The 7,505-nt window shown below is 43.0% G+C and overlaps 1 pseudogene; it reads left to right on the top strand.

The window, feature by feature from the left end:
- The first annotated feature begins 6,609 nt into the window (after window positions 1-6,609).
- LOC129514797 (60S ribosomal protein L10-like) lies at window positions 6,610-7,247 on the top strand (annotated as a pseudogene).
- The last annotated feature ends 258 nt before the right edge of the window (window positions 7,248-7,505 follow it).

The raw sequence follows: 7,505 nt of genomic DNA, 5'->3' as shown, positions 1-7,505 counted from the left end.
ATTTTATTTATTTATTCATGAGAGACACAGAGACAGAAACACAAGCAGAGGAAGAAACAGGCTCCATGCAGGGAGCCTGATGTGGGACTCGATCCTGGGACTCCAGGACCACACCCTGGGCTGAAGGCAGGCGCTAAACCGCTGAGCCACCCAGGGATGCCCATATGTGTTAATTTAAAGTGGTTCTTTGATTTCAAATATATCTGGGACTTCCCTCTTTCCATGTTAGTATTTATTGATCGACTGAATACTTTTATTGCTGTATTATATTCCATAGTATAATATATGAAGTGTGTTTGTTTTATTTTATTTTTTTAAGATTTTATTTGTTTATTCATGAGAGACTCAGAGAAAGGCAGATACACAGGCAGAGAGAGAAGCAGGCTCCCTGCAAGGAGCCCAGTGTGGGACTCGATCCCAGGAGTCTGGGATCATGCCCTGAGCTGAAGGCAGATGCTCCACTGCTGAGCCACCCAGGTGCCCCTAGAGGTTACTTTTTTAAAAATTATATGTAGGTACACATGGGTGACTCAGTCAATTAAGCATCTGCCTTCAGCTCGGGTCATGATCCCAGGGTTCCTGGTATCGAGCCCTATTTTAGACTCCCTCTCCTCTGCACTTCCCCCTCATTTGTGCTCTTTTTCTCTCTCTCTCAAGACAAATAAATAAAATATTTTAAAATTATATGTAATATTTGAAATATACAAATACATATTTGATATATATTTAATTTATAACCAAATCAATCTCATGAACATGCAAGAACCAACCTCTGTCTCTGACAGACAGAGAGAGGCAGAGACACAGGCAGAGGAAGAAGCAGGCTCCATGCTGGGAGCCGGACGTGGGACTCGATCCCGAGACTCCAGGACTGCGCTCTGCGCCAAAGGCAGGCACTAAACCACTGAGCCACCCAGGGATCCCCATAATCAACCAACCAACTCCAAAAACAATATATTTTATGAAATATAAAACTATGTACTAACATATACTGTGTACTAAATATATATATATAAATAATATAGTGGGCAGCCCCGGTGGCTCAGTGGTTTAGTGCCACCTTCAGATCAGGTCGTGATCCCAGGGTCCCAGGATTGAGTCCCACATCGGGCTCTCTGCGTGGAGCCTGCTTCTCCCTCTGCCTGTGTCTCTGCCTCTTTCTGTCTCTCATGAATAAGTAAAATCTTTAAAAAATAAAAATAAAAAAATAATAATATAGTAATGTAACATTACCAATGTAAGTATAGCTTTATCCATACATTTCATCTATTTGCTGTATCCCTCCTCTAGTCTATCCTGTTTTTCTAACCATCTTCCTGAATTTTTTAAATAATTTTTTTAATTTTTATTTATTTATGATAGTCACAGAGAGAGAGAGAGAGAGAGAGAGAGGCAGAGACACAGGCAGAGGGAGAAGCAGGCTCCATGCACCAGGAGCCCGACGTGGGATTCGATCCCGGGTCTCCAGGATTGCGCCCTGGGCCAAAGGCAGGCGCTAAACCGCTGCGCCACCAGGGATCCCCATCTTCCTGAATTTTATTATTGCCTTAGTTTTATAGTTTTTATCACATATTCATGTGCCCTTCAATAATATTACTTGGTTTTTGAGCTTTTAAAGATTTTATTTATTTAGAGAGAGAGAGAGAGACCAAGGGGAGGAGCATGGCCGGGGGGCGGTGGGGAGAAGGAGAGAGAATCTTGAGCACACTCTGTGCTGAACATGGAGCTTCATGCAGGGCTCCATCTCACGACCCTGAGATGATGACCTGAGCTGAAACCAAGAGTCAATTGCTTAACTCACTGAGTCACTCCAATGTCCCTTGGTTTTTGAGCTTTTAAAATATATTATTATGGGGATCCCTGGGTGGCTCAGCGGTTTAGTGCCTGCCTTTGGTCCAGAGCGCAGTCCTGGAGTCTCAGGATTGAGTTCCGCGTAGGGCTCCTGGTACATGGAGCCTGCTTCTCCCTCTGCCTGTGTCTCTGATGTGGGACTCGATCCCAGGACTCCAGGATCATGCCCTGGGCTGAAGGCAGGCGCTAAACCGCTGAGCCACCCAGGGATCCCCTGGATCTGTTTTTAGATTCTCTTTCAGTTTCAGTAGTTAATTTGTCCATCTGTACAATACTTTACCATCTCAATGACTATTGCTTTCTACTAAGTTCTTGAATATATTCTTTTTCTGATGTGTTTTGGTTATTTTTATCCTTTTTTATTATTTTTTAAAAAGATTTTACTTATTTATTCATGAGAGACACAGAGAGAGAGGCAGAGACTTTGGCAGAGGGAAAAGCAGGCTCTCTGTACAGAGCCTTATGCAGGACCTGATCCCAGGATCCCAGGACCACTACCTGAGCCAAAGTCAGATGCTCAGCCACTGAGCCACCCAGGTAGCCTCTTTTCCTTTTGAAAAAAGATTTTTATGTATTTATCCAAGAGAAAAAGAGAGAGAGGAAGAGAGTGGGAGGAAGGGGAGGGACAAGTAGACTCCATGCTGAGTGCAGAGGCCAATGCATAGTTCAATCCCATGACCCTGAGATCATGATCTGAGCCAAAATCAAGAGTCAGATGCCTAACCAATGAAGCTACCCAGAGGCCTTATCTTGGTCATTTTTAAATTACTGATTTGATTTCTTTAATAGTATAAGTAGAGGGATTATATGTAGTTTTAACCAGAGTACTTTATAGTAAAAAGTGGTTTATTAATAATTATTGGGTGTCTAGCTGGCTTGTTCAATAGAACATGCAACTCTTAGTTAGAGGTCCTAAGTTCAAGCCCCACATTCAGTATAAACCTAACTTAAAATAATTAATAATAATGATGATGATGATGATGATGATGTCAGTTTATGGGTGCATGCCAGAAATATCCTGGGAAAAACTGAAACATGAACAAATTTCTAAAAACAATATATCTTGCCAAAATTCTCTCAAGAGAAAATAAAAAGCCTAGATAGTCCTTAAAGTAAGGTCATTTAAAAAAAATAATAAAGTAAGGTCATTTATAATTTTTTCAAGGTGAATTTTTTTTTTAGATTGTATGTATGTATATATGTATGTATAGAGAGAATAAGCAGGGGGAGAGGTAGAGAGAGAAGGAGAAAGAGAATCTCAAGCCGACTCTGCACTGAGCATGGAGCCTGAGGGCCTCTACATGAGGCTTGATATCACAACTCTGATCTCATGACCTCAGGAAAAATCAACAGTTGGACACTTAACTGACTGAGCCACCCCAGGCACCCCAATGTAACCTACTTTTTTTAAAAAAGATTTTATTTATTTATTCATGAGAGATACAGAGAGAGAGAGAGAGAGAGAGAGAGAGAGAGAGAGAGAGGCAGAGGGAGAAGCAGGCTCCTCGCAGGGAGCCCAATGCGGGACTCCATCCTGGGACCAGGATCAAGCCCTGAGCCAAAGGCAGACGCTCAACAGCTGAGCCACCAGGCGTCCCTATTTTTTACTAACATCACAAGAAGACATATTAATTTCAATACATAGCCCCTTTCCTACTCAGTCTATATTTAAATCCAAATGTAAATTATTTTTAAACTGATCTTTTTATTTTTTTTAAAGATTTATTTATTTATTCATTCAGAGAGAGCGAGAGAGGCAGAGACACAGGCAGAGGGAGAAGCAGGCTCCATGCAGGAAGCCCGATGTGGGACTCGATCCCGGGACTCCAGGATCACACCCCGGGCTGCAGGTGGCACTAAACCGCTGCACCACCAGGGCTGCCCTAAACTGATGTTTTTATGAATGTCTTTGATTTTAATAATTTTGCTTTTCCTTTCCTCTCTTTTTTCCAACAATGGACAACACTGTTACTTTATGAGAATCAAATATATTCTTTCACTGAAGAATGTTGACTACGATTTAAAAGTCAAATTTAGCTGCAGTTTGATTTGATTCCACAGATTTTGCTATACAGAAAGAACCAGCTATGCTTTGTGGTCAAAATCCAGAGCAATCAAATAGGAATCATCATGAAGATGAAAGGAGAAAAGAAAAATGGAGAGAAAAAGAAGAAAAAGAAGTGGAAGTAGAAGAAAAACTGGAAGAGGAAGAGGAAAAGGAAGAACAATGTCCCCAGGAACGATTTGTCAGCAAACCCCTCATGGACACTCTCTGGGCAATGTTTAAGTTAAACAAATGCCCCACAAGAAGAGATCGCCAATCACTGGCATTTGAATTTAACATGACAGTAGAACAGGTATGACAACATGTTTCTTTATTGAAAGAGTCACCTGTGTAGTGCTATCACCCATATAAACCAGTGACCTTATTCCTTGGTTCATTTCCCTAACTTCACTTTTTTAGATAAATCAATGGTTTCATAAAAGGAGGAGGAGATACAATAAAGATATGTACAAGCAGAAATATCCAAGAGGTAAGAAAATATCCAAGAGGTAAGATTGTTTTATATGTAGAACACTAAGTTTTAAGGAAGTAAAAAAGGAACATATTGACTTTTATTTATTTAAAGATTTTATTTATTTATTTTTTCATGAGAGATGCAGAGGGAGAAGCAGGCTCCATGCAGGGAGCCCAATGTGGGACTTAATCCCAGGACCCCAGGATCACACCCTGAGGATCACACCCTGAGTCAAAGACAGGCGTTTAACCGCTGAGCCACCCAGGTGTCCCTATATTGACTTTTAGAGACAGATTGTGTCCCATAATTCTCAGATACCCCAAAAACTTTTCATACACCACCGTTTCCCTTTGGTTCTGGCTGGAGGGTTGAAAATTAAGTGCTACGAGAGGTCAGATTGCTATCAGACGCTGTCCTACTAAACTGGAACTTCCAGATTATAAACAGTGGAAGACAGAAGGAAAACCATTTCAATCTGTCCAGGAGAAGCTGACTGCACGTAGGCCGAGGGATCCATGGGGCTGCTAGGAAGCTTGGAGCCAACCATTGGCTGGCTTTGCAAACTATGTTTCCTTTGGTGCATTATTCAAATAGGGATTTGCTGCATTTGTGGTAGCTGTAGGGGTGGAATATGACTGGAAGTCCCAGAATAAAGATAAGTATCACTGAAGATAATACCTGAAAGTGTCTTTATATATATATATATTTAAAAGATTTTATTTATTCACGAGAGACACAGAGAGAGGCAGAGGTACAGGCAGAGGGAGGAGGGTCCCTGCAGGGAACCTCATGTGGGACTGGATCCCAGGACTCCGGGATCACACCCTGAGCCAAAGGCAGACGCTCAACCACTGAGCCATCAGATGTCCTTCTGGAAGTGTCTTAAAGGCTTTTTCTTTTCCTTTCTTTTTTAAGATTTTATTTATTTGACAGAGACAGACAGAGAAAGAACTAGCACACGCAGGGGGAGCAACAGAGGGAGAGGGAGAAGCAGGCCCCTCGCTGAGCAGGGAGCCCAACAGTGACATGGGGCTCCATCCCAGGACACTGAGATCATGACCTGAGCCAGAGGCAGACGTTTAGCCGACTGAACCACCTAGGCGCCCCAAAGCTTCTTAATTCTCCTATAAAAATTAGATTTCTTCAGTGTAACCTACTTATCTGTGTGTTCTTCCTTTAAAGAATGCTAGCAAGATTTAATAAAGTAAGAATACATGTAAAAAAAGAAACTTCTTGTTCTGGCTGGTGACACAAAGAACTGTTGACTGCCCTATTTGTTATTCTGCTCAACATGAAAAATGCATATGGCTACACAGACACGACACCATCTACCATGTAGCCATATTATCAAATATACAACTACAACCATTAGATGTTTATTGATTGCGGTATAGAATTCATAATCTTGTCTTTTTGTTCCTTAGACACTGAATATTTATGACGCTTGTCTTTTCTGTGTCTCCTATTGGTAGAACCTCACATGACTGGAAAAAATTAAGATAAGAACATCAACATTTTGGGGACACCTGGGTGGCTCAGCGGTTGAGCGTGCACCTTCAGCTCCAGATGTGTTCCGGGATCCAGTCCTGCTTCTCCCTCTGCCTGTGTCTCTGCCTTTCTTTCTCTGTATCTCTCATGAATAAGTGAATGAGGGCAGCCCGGTGGCTCAGCGGTTTAGGGCCTGCCTTTGGCCCAGGGTGTGATCCTGGAGACCCGGGATCGAGTCACACATCAGGCTCCCTGCATGGAGCCTGCTTCTGTCTCTGCCTCTCTATCTCTCTCTCTCTCTGTGTGTGTGTGTGTCTCATGAATAAATAAATAAATTGTTTTAAAAATGAATAAATGAATGAAATCTTAAAAAAAAGAAAAGAACATCACCTTTTTTTAATTTAAGATTTTATTTAATCACTTGAGACAGGCAGAGGGAGAGGCAGGCTCCTCTCAGGGAGCCCCATGCGGGACCTGATCCCGGATCCTGGGATCACACCCTGAGCCGAAGGCAGACACCCAACCGCTGAGCCATCCAGGCATCCCAGAACATCAACATTTTTAAAAGTAGTAGCCTTTATATAGAATTTTTATATATGTATATTTATATACAATTTTTAATGCATTATCTCAACTTGATCATCATTCTAAACCATAAATGAGAAAACTGAACTGCTGGGAAATGTGATTTTACCAATAGGAACCAGTTCCTCTCTTTTCCTTCCCAGCCACTGAAGAACCTGGTGCCGCCATGGGCTGCTGCTCCGCCAGGTGTTAGTAGTATTGGAAGAATAGGTCATATCCAAAATCTCCCTTCTGCAGAGGTGCCCCTGATGCCAAAATCTGCATCTTTGATGTGGGGCAGAAGAAGGCAAAAGTGGATGAGTTCCCACCATGTGGCCAGATAGTGTCTGATGGATATGTGCAGTCTTTGAAGCTCCGGAGGCTGCCCATATTTGTTCCAGCAAGTACATGGTGAAAAGCTGTGGCAAAGATGGTTTTCACATCCGAGTGAGGCTCCACCCCTTCCACATCATCTACATCAAGGTGTTGTCTTGTGCTGAGGCTGACAGGTTCCAGAAAGGTATGCCAGGTGCCTTGGGAAGCCCCAGGGCACAGTGGCCAAGGGCCCACACTGGCCACGTCATCGTGTCCATCTGTACCAAACTGAAAGACAAGGAGTGGCTGATTGAGGTCCTATATAGGGCCAAGTTCAAGTTCCCTGGCTGCCAGAAGCTCCACAACTCAAAGCAGTGGAGCTTTACTAAGTTTAATGTGGACGGATTTGAAGACATGGTGACTGAAAAGCCGCTCATCCCAGATGGCTGTGGGGTCAAATATATCCCTACTCATGGCCCCCTGGAAAAATGGTGGGCTCTGCACTCATGAGAACCTGGACACTGCCCCCTCCCTATTCATGTCTGTCAATAAATCCTACTTCTTCTTTAAAAAGGGTGGGGAGGGGGACACCTGGGTGGCTCAGTGGTTGAACGCCTGCCTTCAGCTCAAATCATGATCCCGGGGTCCTGGGATCGAGTCCTGCATGGGGCTCCCCCTGAGGAGCCTGTTTCTCCCTTGGCCTGTGTCTCTGCCTCTCTGTGTCTCTCATGAATAGATATACAATCTTAAAAAAAAAGGTACCAGTTC

The sequence above is a fragment of the Nyctereutes procyonoides genome, unplaced genomic scaffold (genome assembly GCF_905146905.1).
Source record: "Nyctereutes procyonoides isolate TBG_1078 unplaced genomic scaffold, NYPRO_anot_genome, whole genome shotgun sequence".
Lineage (NCBI taxonomy): Eukaryota > Metazoa > Chordata > Mammalia > Carnivora > Canidae > Nyctereutes > Nyctereutes procyonoides.
The sequence above is the reverse complement of the archived record's forward strand: the minus strand, read 5'-3'. Positions and strand labels throughout refer to the sequence as shown.